The sequence below is a fragment of the Nelumbo nucifera genome, chromosome 4, assembly GCF_055504915.1.
Source record: "Nelumbo nucifera cultivar China Antique chromosome 4, China Antique-T2T, whole genome shotgun sequence".
Classification (NCBI taxonomy): Eukaryota; Viridiplantae; Streptophyta; class Magnoliopsida; order Proteales; family Nelumbonaceae; genus Nelumbo; species Nelumbo nucifera.
This window is the reverse complement of record NC_142652.1, coordinates 88,548,360-88,565,036: the sequence shown is the minus strand read 5'-3', so window position 1 is coordinate 88,565,036 and position 16,677 is coordinate 88,548,360. Positions and strand designations below refer to the sequence as shown.

The 16,677-nt window shown below is 35.1% G+C and overlaps 1 long non-coding RNA gene and 1 other non-coding gene across 3 annotated transcripts; both read right to left on the bottom strand.

The window, feature by feature from the left end:
- Positions 1-6,154: 6,154 nt before the first annotated feature.
- On the bottom strand, positions 6,155-6,226 carry TRNAC-GCA (transfer RNA cysteine (anticodon GCA)). The gene has a single exon. It is a non-coding gene; the product is annotated as a tRNA-Cys (tRNA).
- A 3,683-nt stretch (positions 6,227-9,909) lies between these two features.
- LOC148800817 (uncharacterized) lies at positions 9,910-14,571 on the bottom strand. Of its 2 annotated transcripts, none has more exons than XR_016068499.1 (2): positions 13,295-14,571; positions 9,910-10,135 (listed from the first exon to the last, which is right to left on the bottom strand). It is a non-coding gene; the product is annotated as an uncharacterized LOC148800817 (long non-coding RNA). The 2 variants fall into 2 exon arrangements; XR_016068500.1 differs by having other exon boundaries at positions 9,910-10,123.
- Positions 14,572-16,677: the final 2,106 nt, after the last annotated feature.

The window sequence follows — 16,677 nt, the reverse complement described above, 5'->3', positions numbered from 1 at the left end:
GAGGGCAAATAGGGTAGTTGGTTATTGATATTAAATGAGTTGAAAAGAGGTTATTTAAAGATTTTCAATGCATTCAATTCTCTCTCATTAAATCCAACATCTAAGGTATTAATTTGCATTCACCTTCATTGAATCATATATTTAAGATTTTTTTTTGTTTTTTTTCATCATTAAATTCTATAATTAAACCCATACATAATAAACTAATAATTTCAATAACGTAAAAACTTATACTTTTAATATCTACCTGGAAAAAAAATAGTGTTTTCATCTAGGTGGTGGTAAAACTTATGCTTTTAACCCATTTGGGTCAAATTGGCCAATCTATGTTGCCACAATTAAATAATAAAATTCAAAAATATATAAATTAAAAAAGGGAATATTTTTAACATCATATATTTGACATATTAAACAATAATAAGTATGATAAACAATGTTTTAAAAACCAACCTGGAGGTCGACCGCTTTTGCCTTTGGATCATAGGTCACCGGTTTGGCTATCAATATATGTATTATGTAACATTCATTTATGTTTTTTTAATTCAGATTTTAATTTTTTATTTACAAAAAATATTAAAATTATAATTTGGGCCAACAAAGGGATTTTTTCATGAAAATAGCAAGGCAAGGCATCTAAGGCCCTTGGGATGTATAGATCTTGAAAAGTTACTCAAAATGAAAAAAAAGATAACCCCAATTAGACATCGGAGTGCAATTTTATGTCTTTCAAAAATTTGCACATAATTAAGTGCACAACCTGCAACCTGGTTACTAGGTAGAATAAGGCAATGGTTGAACCACCCGGGTTAGACAATTTTTAACTGAAAGGGGGAGTTTCAACTGAACCAAAGGTAGGATCAAGGCCAAGTGACGGTTCAAACGGTTCAATTGGCCAGATTAACAACAGGTTGAAAACATTGATGATAAATAAAAAATATTTTTTTATTAATGATGGAAATGGAATGTAAAATTTAAAACCAATTGGAAGTAAAACTATTTTCCTATTATCTCTCATTAAATCGCATATATAAGGTATATTCTCTTATTAAATCCTATATTTAAGATATATTTTTCTCATTATTAAGTTCTACTAATTAACTCCACAACATTAATTTTAATAATATAAAAATAAATATTTGGAAAACAAAACCATTTTCTTCCCTCTCGGTGATAGGTAAGCAATTCAACCATTTGGGGTCAAATGTGTTAATAAATAATGCCATAATTAAATAATAAAATTAAAATATATAATACAAAAAAAAAGAATTGGTCACGTATAATGTATATTCATTATAAATGATGAAAATGGATTGCCAAAATTAAAATCAACCTAGAAATGAAATGATGTCATAGTCAAATAATAAAATTTTTGAAAAAAGAAAATATAAAGAATCACAAAAATAAATTTTGTACATAAGTTATAATGTTATATATTTATAATAAATACAATATTGGGTACATCTATAATATTATACATTTATTATATTGAACGAAAATAAATATTATACATACGATGTAATTTTATAAATAATGGAAATGTAATACAAAATTTAATGTCAACCTAGAAATCAAACTTTTTGTTGGGTCGTTGGTTAGTGGTTTAGGTCAAATAGATTAATTGATGATATGATAGTTAAATAATAAATATTTAAAAAGCAATAAAAATTATTTATTAATTATGTCAAAAGAATATATAAAAATTATATATTAATTATGTCAAATAAAAATTAAGCGTGATAAGTAAAAATTATTTATATAATGTAGATGAAATATATAATTTAAAACTAATCCGAAAGCAAAGCTATTTTCTTATCTAATTGATGGGTCAATGATCAAACTTTTCAAAGAAATTCATGATGTCATAATTGAATAATAAATATTTAAAAAAAGATTGAATACAAAAATAAAAATGTACAGAGTTTTGTCAAAGACATTTCATAGCATTTCTAATGTTATATAATCATCATATTAAATAAAAATTATTTTTGTTTAAGACAGAAGTGAAACACAAAATTTAATAATAATAATAATAATAATAATAATAATAATAATAATAATAATATTGTTATTATTATTATTATTATTATTATTATTATTATTGTAATTTAAAATTTCTGCACGTGCACATTTAGTACAAGTATTTAAGTTTGTCTATAGTCATATTATTACTTTTATTAATTTTTAATTTATATCTTAACTGTGATATATCTAAAATTCAATTAATTAATGTGAAAAAAATTCATACGTGTAGTGCACGTGCTTAATTACTAGTTAAAAAAATTATAGGTTTAAATTAGTTTATTTTCTTAGAAATATTTCACACTAAAAACTTTGGGTTTTGATTTCGGCCATCTCGTCCATCTCCAAGTATCTCCCCCACCATTTAGGGGTGTCAATTGGACCGGATTTTGTCCAGTCCAATCCGGTCTAATATGAGTCCTTTACAGATGGGATGGACTAGGTCGAATCCAAACCAATGAATACATTGGACCATTTGGGATCATTCCAATTCAATGTCTTGACCATTCAATCTATTCAAATTGGTTTTAGTTTAGATTAGTTCCAACCTGAACTTGGTCCATCGATATCTGTATTTTGTATCTTCTATCAATTGATTGGATATTGGTTCAATCCGACCCAATCCAATATAAATCCATTACAGATGAACCTGATCCTATAAATACTTGGAAGCATTAAGTTTGGATTGGTTCAACTAAATTTGTTCACTGTTGTTTTATTGATCCGTCCAATCTATCCAAATTGATTTTGTTTTAAATGATTCCATCCCAAAACCGGTCCATTGACACCCTACCCACCAACAAACAAAACTGAAATTGAATAAATTTTGATGAAATTAAAAACCATGTATGGGACAGAGTCCTTTTAGCTAGGTCCCCAGTTTAGACATTACAGTGTCTAGTCTAGTCGAGCCTCAATGAGTCTTTCCATTCTCTAATTGCTGAGTAACCAACTTGAATCTGGATTCATTTATTCCACACTAAGCCCAAGTGGAGTTATGGGTAGAATAGGCCTCAGTGTGGACATCATCTGCTCATATCTTTTAGTGTTGGTATCTGGTCCACCCAAAGTGGTCCCGCCCATTTATTTATCTCGTTCAGAGGAGGAAAATAAAAGGTCAGAGAAGGGAACATTGAAACTCTCCCCCCTCCCCCGCGGAAGGGAGATGGAATGGAACAAAGTTCTCTCACTCCGGGCTTTGTTCATTATACAGTTCAGACCGTCAAATTAAACCAAATTGAAATTTATAGTTTGGTTTGGTTCGGATATAAAAACGATTTTATTCGGTTTACTAAACTTTAGAAACTAAACTAAACCTAAACTATAAAAATACATTTTATTATATTAATGAAGGTTCAAAATATTGATATGCTGGTAGAGGCGTATTGTTAGTTTTTTTAGTTTTTTTCCTAAATTTGGTTCAGAGGGGCCGATTTAAGGTCCACCCCAAACCGGTCAAAACCCTGATACATTCTCTGTAAGGGTGTATCGGAAAGCTTTCGATACGATATGTATCGGCTGATGCATTTCGATACTTTGAACCTTGATATTAATATATAATATTTAATAAAATAAAGTTTGAATACTATATTTGATGATTAACGAATTGACCTTAGGGTCTTAAGAACTTATCGTTTTTACCAAATTTAATGCTGTCAACTAGTCGGATCTGGGTAGAATCGGAACTAAACCGACAAGAAATATCAAGGAACTGGAGCTGAATAAGACCCTATAAGGTCTGTAATTTTAGACCCAGAGTCGAACCAATCGGTCTCGGGACACTCAGGTCTGACCCATTGGATAGAAGCAATTGGTTTAAAGTGGAAAAAAACCGATAATAATCAAGACAGTAGATCAAGAACCTGAATCGATCAATCGATACCAAATCCTAGAACTAGAACCGGTCTAATTGGTTTGAGTCGATCAAATTAGACTTAACCCATTGACAGTCCTGTATAGACTCTGTCTTTTGGCTGTTTATAAGCTGGCTATACCGATTTTGGTCTGTTCCTGTTTGGTTCACCAAAGATCTAACCGCCAAAAGATGGAGTGCCAAAAAGATGCGAAAAGCCCACTTTGGGCTGATTTCGGGAAGTTTCAAATGAATCTTTCTGCGTCCTTGGCGTTTTATTTTTGTACGGAAAGATACGAAAATATGCATAGAAAGACATGCATCTGCCAAACATGCTTCAAATTTCTCAGATGTTCATGCAAAAGCTCAATGCGTATTTTACATGTAAGAACTACCTGAAAATCTTCCCAAAAAGATGCACCAAACAGGCCCTATATTGTTTGAGCTTTAATTGATTTAAACATAATTGAATGGCAAAAGCCATAATAATGTTTGGTTCAATTTAATTTGTTCTAAACCAAAATGTTTGGTTTGGTCTGATCCATTCTCAGACCGTATTTTATTGGTTTGGTCTAATATCTCCAAAGTCCAAACCATAGCGAAACGGCCAAGGAGCGTGTGTGAATGAAACTATGAAAGCTGTAATCGTCCAGAGAAAGAAAGAAGGTTGACCAGCGAAGGTGAGTTGGCGCTTGTAGTTGCCGCTCTTAATTGGGCAAGCTGGGGGCGTGACGTGAGACGGTCGTCATAAAAGTCAATAGTCCGGCTGGTGGGCCACGTCCCCACATCATACAATATGCCACGTGTAAGGTGGTGAGAGGGCGAAGTAGGTCAGTTGGCCGCGGCGGGAAGGAGAGTAATAATGAGGCGTGTGTGCTTTGTCTGGGGGTGTGGGTCCCACGCCCTTCGGACCTTTATCCCATACACCACCCCGTACACAAAAGATTCCGCTACAGATGGGAGGGAGGCTTCAGGCTTCCCTAAACCTAAATTCACAATTTCCGCCGTTAATCGACCTTCCGTCATCGTTAACTTTTACCATTTTGTTTTCTTTTTAACATAACAGTTTTATTTATTTTATTAATGTTAATATATTACCAGCCTTCCTTTTAATTGTTCGGCTTCGCTCGGCTGGGCTGGGCTCGGTTTAAGCCTCGGCAGAAAAGACAAAAGCTCGAATTCCCTGTAGACAAAGCATACGTTAACGTTCGGTATTCTCAAATTTCAACGCGTCGGAGCGTCCTCCCCTCCCCTCCCCGGTTTTTTTCCTTTTTTACTTTTGCTTTTTATTTATTAATCTACCTTATATATAAGAGTCATAAAGTTTCTCCGTGGAAATCCTAGACGCCCATGCAAAATGACTAAATTGCCCTTATTCAAGTGGAGTGTCATGCGATGAATGCTGATTGTGAATTTGTGATCGAGCTGGTTCAAATAATTTATAATTGGTAAGTGGTATACACGTTTCTAGATTTCAGATCCTCATTAAATGGTCTAGATTTCATCAACATGAATGAGGTGGGCCCACAAACAGCGAAAATATCGAGTTCCCCTTGTAGGTCGTTGGGGGGGGAGGGGTGTCATAACTCATAAGGCCCAAGTGCCCAATCCTCTCTTCTCTCTCCTGTGAAGGACATGTGCCTCTGTACTAGGTTTTGGGCTACAGACCTAAACGGCTAGGGCAAGGGCTAGAGCTAGACCTACAAAATAGGTCACATCAGTCCTAACTCGAAAACAAACATTTTGGCACAAAATGTGAGGACATTTTGGTCATTACATGGGGCAAAAAAAAAAGTACTCAGTTCCCGTCCCCCAAACAAAGAAGTGCATTGTCTCTTTGATCAAGTAAATTGTACTCTTTGTATCCTTTTCGGGGTGTCTGTCTGTAAAATCATCTCATCAATTCAAATGGTTATCTTTCCTTCTTCTTCTTTTTTTTATTCTTTGAGAAATGGGGGAATGTGGAATGTGAATGCGTTACTGTAACTCTGGAGTCTGGACTCGGGCAGCAGCAGCAGAGAAGAGAGTCGACTGAAGACGAAAGTGTGTTGTGTTCAAACAAAAGTGGAAAAGAAGCTTAAAAGCAATAAATGTTCATAATGGTGGAGGCTCTACACTAGGTTTTTTTACTCCTTATCTGTGTGTTCACAGTGTTCGGACCCTTGATTTGTTTCAACACACAACGATGTAGTGGGTGGTGAGTGAGCCCCAATCAATTTTGGGCAACTGATTCGAGTAGTAATTTTATAGAGCAAAAAGAAAAATAAAAAGAAAATATTACGGAGGGCCCAGCCAGGTTCGAACCGGCGACCTCTTGATCTGCAGTCAAATGCTCTACCACTGAGCTATGGACCCTTTGTTGATAAAGGCTTTCCTTGTTTTTGGTAATCTGGAATTCTTAGTTGTTTTTCGTTTTCTATTTTTCAATCCCAAACTTTACATTGGGCTCAGATCTGATACATATAAACTGTTTTTACATCTTTATCCATGACATATTACAGCTGTACATTAAGAATATCTCTCTTGTCATTCATTGGAAGATGCTATGAATATATAGTAGTGGTGTTCCGTGGATAAGGATGTAGGAACAATTTGTAAATAGCAGATTCGGAGTGGGCATTTGTTGATATACCATAAAAAAAACTAAAAAAAAAACATAAAAGTTTTACCTTTCAAAAAAAAAAGGAAAAATTTATGATGTCAGAAAGATATAATACTTGAAGGGTTTTGACTGATCAAAACCTACCCGTGTATTTTGATGAATTCCACCTAATTGGTTAATACATCTATGATACTTGTTGATTGATCACAAATTTTTCAGATATGATGTTTTTGTGATATCATAATCAAAGTCCAAAAGGGAAAATATATATAACGGAAGATGATGATTATATTATAAAATATTGCAATAATATTGATTTGATAATTTCATAAACTAAAAATTAAAACTAGGAAATTGTAATACTAGGGATATCATCACGAATTCAACACCGACTTATTCCAGAAGACTTTCCATATGAACGAAAAATAAAATAAATAGATGGATACTCACTTTTGTAAAATAGCGAATATCTCTCATTGTATAATATCATTTTGGTTTTATTATTTTCTCTTCTTTACATACAAGCATGACATGATAAATAGATGGATGATGAATATTAACATGTATTCATCTTAGTTATGAGGAAAAAAAGAAAGAAAAAATACACTTCTTAGGCTCTGGTTGGGTGGGTAAAACTTTGAATGAACTATTTTCACTGAGCCACTCTAAACAAATTACTAAAAAATGCTTTCCGAATTTTTATCGCACTTACTTTTGATAGTAGGATAGAAATAGGGCTGCAACTTGTCAGGTTGAGCATTTGGTAAAAGTTGAATGGGCTCAGCCCGAGGGTCCAAACCCGATGCTGTGTAAATTTCATCAAATTAGGTATCCGACATGCATCCCTAGACAAGAAACTGTGGTGAAATACCCATTTAACAATGGGTTTCCTTTTTAAACGCAGCCTTAATCGGTGTTTGAAATCGGTGTAAATCAAAAATGATGTAAAAGTTCATACATGTTCGATTTTGTCGACATTTGGTAGAGTGTGTAATCATGATTGGCGTAAAACTCCACTTTGGTTCAGTTTTGCATGTGTTTGGTTGGTGTAGAGTTTTACGTCGTGAATCGATGTAAAACCTCATTAAACGTAAAGTTATACATCAATTTTTATCGATGTAAAACCTCATCAAACGTAAAGTTATACATCGATTTTTGTCGATGTTAAACTTTACACTGATCACATCACACTTTTCAAAAGTTCAACGGTCACTTCTTCACGGTTCAGTCTAAAATGATGACGTTTTACACCAATTCCAAAACCATGGCAGTGCAAATGACTTGAGTGTAAATATTGACCTATTTTTGTTTCAAAGTTTAGCTTATTTTGTTTGATTGTAGTACAAATGAAGTAAGGTTCCATTTGGCGTGTCTTTTCACATGGTCTATTGGCTATTTACAAGCTTGTGACAGACTGTGATTTGGTCTTTTCCCATTTGGTTTGCTACAGATCTAGCCACAAAAAGCCGATACGTTAAAAAGATGCGAAAAGCCAAATTGGGCGATTTTTGGAGAGCTCCAAATGGAGCTTGTGTTTCTTTTTCTATTCATCTTTGCGTGGAAAGACATGCCTTAACCAAATGGGCTTCAGGCTGCTCAAATCTTAGTGCAAAAACTCAATGTGTCTTTTGATTGTCAGAGCTATTAGAAGATCTTCCGAGAAAGACTTACCAAACGACCCCTAAATTAATACATGAAACAGAATAAAGTAAAATCCAAAACAAAAATAAACAAGAATTTGCATTTTTTACATTTGCACTCCAATGCATTTGAACTAGTGCAAATAAATTTGCATTACAACCAAACACGGCCTTAATCTCTTACAATATGTATAATGTATAATAAGGGTGTCAATGGACAGATTTTGGATTGGACCCCGTCTAAACCAAAATCAATTTGAACAGACCAACAAGACATATTGAATTTATATTCAATATCTGATCTATTGATAGAAGATAAGAAAATATGTGTTAATGGACCAAGTCTGAGTTGGAACCAATCTAAATTAAAACAAATTTGAATAGATTTAATCGGTCCAAAATATTCATTAGATTGAATTGAACCTGATCCACTTACAATGGAATCACATTTTGCTGGATCGGATTGGACGAAATTCAGTCCAATTGACACCCTAAGTCATTGTATAGTATGTAATAGCGAAAAAAAACAAAAAAAGAAAATGTTAATTGTCATTGATGCAAGGTGTATGATGGTCAGAGTCATCCAAGTCGAAGAGCACAAAATGCAAGGGGGGGGGGGGGGGGGGGGAACGCGGCTTTTATCATGTATGGGAATGAAGATTTGGTGTGGATTTTTAATTAATTTTATGTTATCTATATTTTTGCTTTGTTTGGTTAAATATATAATTTATATTTTCGAGGGAGTGTGCGCCCGACCCAACATGGATCCATGTGATCTCTAAAGTCTAAACTATACTTACTCGGTCCTTGTGCTTTCAAAGTAAGAATTTCCTTTTCTTCTCTTTCTCTCTCTAGTTTCAAGAAGAGGAATAATTCACTCAGTTTGACTTCTTAGCATTACTTTATAAAAATTTTAAACAAATATCGTTTCATTATTATGTGCAGCTTTGTGTGAGAATCAGGTTACTTGCTTCTTTTTTTTTTTTTTTTTTGGGCTTCAGAATACTATAAGAAACTATGGCTTTTTTATGTTGATGATGGAGGCATGAAGTGAAGGGACTTTGTTTGTAATACATGTAAATACTTAAAAAATCATTTTTTTTTTATCAAGAAAAATAGTTCTTAAAATAAGGAATGTCAAATGCAGTCTTAATCCTTAAAAACCATCATTGAAACAAGACATGAAAAGGCCACCGCTTCTCGGTTTTTATGATACATATATACATATACACATATAATCATAGATTAAGAGGGTGTTCGAGAATATAGTTGGTCTTATTCTTGAAAACAAAAACAATTTCTACATGAGCAAAAACAATACACTTTTGCTAAAGTGACAATTGATTTTGTTTTCAAGAACAAAACCAACCATGTTGATGTTGATGGACATTGAATATGATTGATAAACAACTCACATTTTCTAAATCCAGTTATGGTAAAATAGATATCAAAATTAACTTAAATAAATTGAATTCCAATTCAAACTAATCAGATTAAACCCAACCTATTTGTAACCCTATCTTAGAATATAATTCAATCCTGATTTGATGGTGGATTGCTGATAGTGAAATTAAAACTTCAATCAAAGACTTGGAGGGTGCAAGCTGAGTTTCAGGAATTTGGGGTCCCAGCTGTCTCCCTGAGGGTTTTAGGGGATATCCGAAAGAGCTTCATACACATAGGTCCCACGTGGTTCACAAGGTCTGAAGTTAACTCTGAATTTGCAGGAGAAGGAAATCCAATCAGACCCAACTCAAATTCTAAGCAAAGTATAAATGAAGTAAAAGCCAATCATGTGAAGTAAAAGTAACCCCCAAAAATCCAGAACAAGAGCCAAGAGCCAAAAAGCCAAAACAGCTACAGTCAAAAGCCAATAGCTAGAGACAAGGTGACACCCACCTGCGTATTTAACATTTCATCTCAACATACATCTCCAATCTCCATCTCCATCTCCTGCGTGGTGAATTAAATGCAGAGCTGCAGTAAAAACGTCCAAAGAGTTGCAGAGTTCTTCATTCATCTCTTCACCAAAAAGCTTTAATTAGTACACGAGTGGAGAGGAATCCGTCAAGAGTTTAGTTATAGACCTCAACAACAAAAACAAGTTTCTCCCTCGTCTGTGTCAACGTACAAGCCAACAAAGAACGGGAATTATGCCACCAGCCCACTACTTGTTTGTCAATATACATCACATAGCGCAAATCAAAGCTCTTTGTGAATCCCACTTTTTAATTCTAAATAAATATAAAAATTCCTTTTTATACTTTGTTTTTTGCTTATTATTTAATTAACTATTTTCCTCCATTTTTTTTTATAATTCTGTGAAGACAAGTTGGTCACGCGCTCAAACTCAAACGTGTAAACTTCAAGGTACTTCCTTGTCCTAAGTAGGACCATTTGTTTATTTGATAGTGTGAAAGGTAATAAATTACAAAGGGCCACCTTATTCTTAGGGGCTTGTGATACTTAGCCTCTCAGAATTTTGTTTTGTAAAAATGACCCTCTGAACTTTTGGAATCCAGAACTTCGCCCCTGCTTTTAACATTCTGTTGGTTAATATCATCGAATATTCCTTTAAATATTTCTAAAATCCTATATTACCCTTATTTAATTCGACCATCCTGTACATTTAATTTAATTTTTATAAAATTCTAATCTAGATATTCTCTGAACTTTCTTTCAATAAAATTCATCTCTAGAACGCCTTGAGAACGATTGGTGGTTTAGAATGGTTGTTTTCATTATTTTGATATGAGAAAAATCTATGGTGATGAAAAGATATATTATTAAAAGAGATTTGATCAATCAAAGCCCACCTGTGAATTTTAATAAATACCATCTGATTGGTTAACATGTGTATGATACTGATGGTATTATAATGGAACCCTTTAGTTTTAATATCTGCTATTAGCCCATAAAATCTTAAACAGACAATTTAGTAATTTATTTTATTTTATTTTTCACCATTAGCCCCGTTAATGGACCAAGGGCAAAGTGCTGGGATCCAAAAATTCATGAGGGAGGGGGCTTAATTTGTTGTAAAATAAAGTTCGGGGGGTTAAGTATTAGTACCTCTTAAGTACCGGGTAGTTACCTGTAATTTATCTTAAATTTTATTCTTATATTTATCTCATCATCATTCTTAGCTCACACCTCGTATTATATACTGCACATGGATCAGCTATCAAGAATCGAGATGTGAAATATATTATTAATTCTTGGTCAAGATTGATTAGACGATATGTGGTGGTCACTGGAGTCACCACTTATTTATCTCTTGATCTCCTCTCAGTACACCACACTACCACTATTATACCGAAAAAGAAGGAAGTTGTCTTCAATTCTCAGTAGATTTTGGCCACTATATTCATTCATGTCGGGCCCTGCCCATCCAACCTAAAATCTGTCCCCATGGACCCACGAATTTGGATAAATGAATATGATATAACATCTCGGGGTTTGGTTCACGAAGCAATATTATTCTTAATTAATCATCACTATTACATATTAATGATTAATAAGGGAAATAATACAACTTTTCCTCTTTCTTCTTTTACAAGATTTTTAAAACTGAGTCGAACTACAAACCAATCAGGTCCGATTTTCAGATCGAACGGTTTGATCGTTCGAATCGAGCAGGCAGCCCGTTTTGATAAAAAATAAAAAACAATTAAATTGTTAAACGGTTCGAACAACTTAACCGCCCGAATCAACGGTTTATTGACTAAATCAACAATTTTTGGAGAAATGATGATTTTTGGGTAAAAGAGGGGAATGAGGGGTGATCATTCACAAGCCTTACCAATCAACCAGTAACCAAGCAGTTTGATATTCATCAAAATTCTCATAAGATAAACCTTTTTGGCATAATAGATTTATCCCCTAATACATATTATATATAATATAACATATTATACATTATTTAATATTTTTATACACATGTCAGGCCCGGAACCCGGGTCAGCCAGCCCCGGGCCACAGCTATATAGTCTTTATCACAGCTGCTAAACCTGGCCCGGCCCATGATCACTCCTACATATAAAGCCAGTGAAATGATAAAGGGGCGTTCTCCAATGTGAAATGTTTTTCTTCTGTGACTTGTGAGTTCCAAAATAAAAACAAAATCAGCAAAACAAATTTGTTCTTAGAGCAAAAAATGCAGAAAAGCCATTATTTTGATGGTTATACATTTATTCTTTGTTTTCAAAACTGAAACCTGATTTGAAAACATGCTTTCCTCTGGTTGTTTAATATCATGGTCCACAATCATTCGACTTATACACTACAATTTTTGTTTTTGTTTGAAAATGGTTTCAAAACATGTATTTTTTTTAAACAAAAGCAACTTAATTACTTTTTATTTTTCAAAACAAAACTTGTTTTTGTTTTTTGCTGATGTGTCAATTTCAAAAAAAAAAAAAAACATTGAGGTAATAAGCTATAAAACAATAATCAAATGGCGAGTTGGGAACATGCTTCTCTTTTGAAATTGCAACTTGGTTAATTTATTTATGAAAAATAGTAGATCTCAAAATGAAAAAGCATTTTTCCCTTGAAATCATTTTCCACGTGTTCGTCTGCCTTGTAAAATGATTGTAAACTAAATGCTTTTCTCTGAACATAATTTCCTTTTTTTCCCTGTCTTCTTCCCCTTTTTTTCATGGATGACTTGAGCTCAAATTCTCTTTTCTATCATTTTCTGCTCTTTCAATTGGTGTGTTAGGATTTAGGAAGCTGTGTGAAGCACAGTTCCTAAGGGCAAGCCCAAGACTTGAACTACTGATTCAACCAACAACTAATCTAGCTACTGAATTAATCCCATCAAATTGCTAAGAATGGATAGTTTGTTCTTCTGGGTAAAATTAAGATTAACAAGTGTGGAATAGAAGAAATTGAGAAACAGTTCCAACTGATAATGATGATTCCATGCTTCCTCAAATAACCGTACTCTGTTTAAAGTTTAAACCAAGATCTTCCTTTAATTTATTCTCCTTTGTTCAAAGTAGAATAATTAATAAAAAGAAAGAAAAAAAACTGGGGTGTCCCTGGAATCCAACCAGCAATCAAGCATCACAGATCCACCGACACGTGAAGCAAGGTTGCTACTTGATTCGAGAGATGGACAAAGAATGAAAGCAAGCAAGCAAAAAAAGGAAAAGGGGATCAGTGAGAACAGCTTACAAACAGCTTTTGTTCGCTTCTTTGGGGCTCCCCCCCAGTAATATGTCTCGTAGACAACTTCAAAGCACCTCAAAAGTTCAGGACGATCTTTATCGTATTGTACAATTCAATCTGTAATCCTTGTTATTTTATTGTTTTCTCCTTTCCCTCTTTCCCACTGGGTCAATCCACCCATCTGTCTTACTGCGACTGAAACGTGCTCCTTTCGTCCTTTTTTTATCTTCTACTTTAACGCCTCCTCTCTGCAACAACGTAAAAAACAGAACTACTGGGTAGGGTGGTTTTGAATGCTTGATAAAAGAAAATTACAGATTTACAGTCTCTCTCTCTCTCTCTCTCTCTCTCTCTCTCTCTCTTAGCAGAACAGAACAGAACAGGCCTCACTGAAAATGCCTGCTAACACTGCCCTCATTCCTTTTTCCTCTCTTTTTTAAACTGAAGAAGCTGGCCGTCCTAGTTTTAAGTTTTTACTCCATTTTTTCTGCCACCCACCACCGGTGACGGTGGTGGTGGTGGTGGAAAGTTCCGGGTATTTGTATTGGTTTAAGCTAAGCATGACTGCATGAGCCATGCACAAGTGGACTGAGAGAGTGAACAGTTGGCAATCAAAGGGGTCCACGTGGCAAAACAGATGGGGTCGTGCATATGAAGAGACAAAATTTTCTATTTTGCATAGTATTCTGATTGAACAGCGACTGACATGATGGCAGTTTTTAAACACTGAGAATCGAAATTCACGAAGTCAAATGTAACCCCTCTTGTGTTACTTAACACTTGACACCTCTCAGGCTCTCACATGGTTCCCTTGTTGCTTCATCAACCCAAAAAGACAAAAGACACGAAGACCTTTCACGTTACAAAGCAGCGCAGAGGGTGAAAGGAAAGCCCAATTCCTCGTTCTGAGGGTAGGTTTGGCGTTCGCCCCAGAATAATACGTACTACATGCTAGCCCCTCGACGAGTAGGGCTTGGCACTTCCGCCATTTTCTCATCCCCAAGGCACATGCACGGAGAAGATACGCGGCTAAAATTTTGGATTCGAACTGTTTGACGAATGGCCACAACGAATGTCACAACTGAAAAACTCGAACCCCAGTAACAGTATGCAAAATACAAATTGTTTCACGGACGAACAGGCTGTTATGTCACACATGATCCTTCCTCTTTCCTCTCCCTGGTCAATTATCGATGACCACAGCATGAATGTAACAGACGTCCACCAAACTAGTGTCAAGTCACTCAAAAGTCTCTTCTCTTCTGCTTCCAGTCAAATCCAGCTAACAGATTCAAAGCAGAAGATCCAGATTTTCTTTTTGGCTTGCCCTTTTAAAGTGGGTCCCCCTTAATCCATGCAACCTAACAACCCCACGTATGTTATTGTGCTTAATTATGGGCTGTTTGGCAAGTATTTCTAAGTGGATCTTTCAACATTCCGGTAGATGAGAATTGAGAAGACGCTGGACTTTTGGGGTCAGGGGAGGCTATTTTAGCATGGAGAGATCAAGAGTTTCATTTTAAGCAAGGTTTTTAAAACTGGACCGGATAGGGAATCATTTTGAGTCTCGTTTTTGGGTCAAACGGTCCAACCATCCGGCCATTAAAAAATAAAAAATGGTCAAAACCATTGTCTAGATCAACAGTTTGATGATTTGACCACCCGGGTCAACAGTTTTCTAATCAAATCAATTATTTTAGGCCAAAAGTGGTTTTGAGGTGAAATGAAACCAGTCCGGTCAGATGATCCGTTTCCAGTTTTTCCAGTTTGGTCCAGTTTTAAAAACATTGGTTTTAAGCTTCCAAATTTTTGGCTTTCACGATCTTTTTCTGCACGCTCATCCTCAAGTCTTTCGGTCTATGCAATACCAAACTATAAATGACAAGAGGCAGGTTATGGGTGGGAAAAATACTCCCCACTCCTTACGACGACTTTGAAATAAATCCCAAATCCTCAATCCCGGATAGAGATGGATTCCCGTCAGAGACTTGAATCCTCAAAATTCTTAAATTAAAAGAAAATAGATTTACTTAAAATAAACATTTTTTTAATATAAAACCTCTTAAGTATATCTTGATATATAATTTAAATAATATAAATAGTATTATATACATATATATTTAATATATAAATATATGTTTAATACATATAATCGGGATTAGGGCAAGCAAGAATTCACTCCTCATCCCCATCCCATCCGCACTTATCCCCACCAAGGCAATTTCCATCCCTAACCCTTGGTAGAGGGGTCGAGTATCCAATGGGGGTGGGAAAATTACCATGCTTATACGTTATATCAAATAGGAAAAGACCAATGTTTTCAACCTGCATTGACCCGATTGGTCGAACCATCACCCGGTCAGAATTCCGAGTTTGTTCAATCAAGACCTGTTAGATGATAAAAAATCATTGACTTGGTCAAGAACCATTCGACCCGGTCGGTTTGACCCGATGACTAGGTCACGGGTTGCACACTCAATGCATGCAAAACTTTTGGAAGCCATAAGTTTGCGCACTTCAATGTTCGATTGGGATGATTTTTTTTTTTTGGAAACTTTTCGAGATCTATGCATCCCAAGGGCCAAAGGTGCCTTACCCCACTATTTTCGCAAAAAAAAAAAGAAACTTTTTGACCTCAAATTGCAATTTTTAATATTTTTATAAATAAAAAATTTAAAACTAAATTAAAAACATATATTAAATATATTATTTACATATAACATATCTAAAACATATTTATACATTACTAATATATATATATATATATAGCCTGGTCTGAACTGTTCGACCCCACTGGTCGAACCGATGACCTACGACCCATAGCCAAAAACGGTTTGGCCTATGGGTTGGTTTTTAAAACATGGGAAAATACCCTTTTTTTGTGTTAACATGCCAAACGCCCCCTTAACTTTATCCCATATCAACAACTCAAAATTTGTTATTTATTTGACCATGATAGTGTACGTAGTACCATTCACCAGTACTATGTAGGAGAGAAATCTAGTGAACACAATGGCAGAATCCCAAGGCCCACATTAAAGAAAAAGGAAAACTTCACCGATGCAACGGGGTCCACTCGTATTGGGGCCTTGGGGGCCTCCTTTGGTTTGTATACTCTGAAGATTTGACTTTGTTTTTTTAGAAGGTGGACTGGTGGGCCCAGCCATTCATTTCCCGCAGATCAAGGGCAATTTGGTCAATTTAAATGGTGGGAACCTCGAGTCGGGAGCCGGTCGATGTGCACGATTACAACGCTGCGTAGGATAGTAGGGGGTAGGGGGTTTTTAGCTTTCGCGCGCTCCCATGGATGGTGGGCGATTTCTTTTTAATTCTCTTTCTCCAATCTTCTTCCCATATTTCGATGGTGTGGGTGTGTGCACTACGCCTCC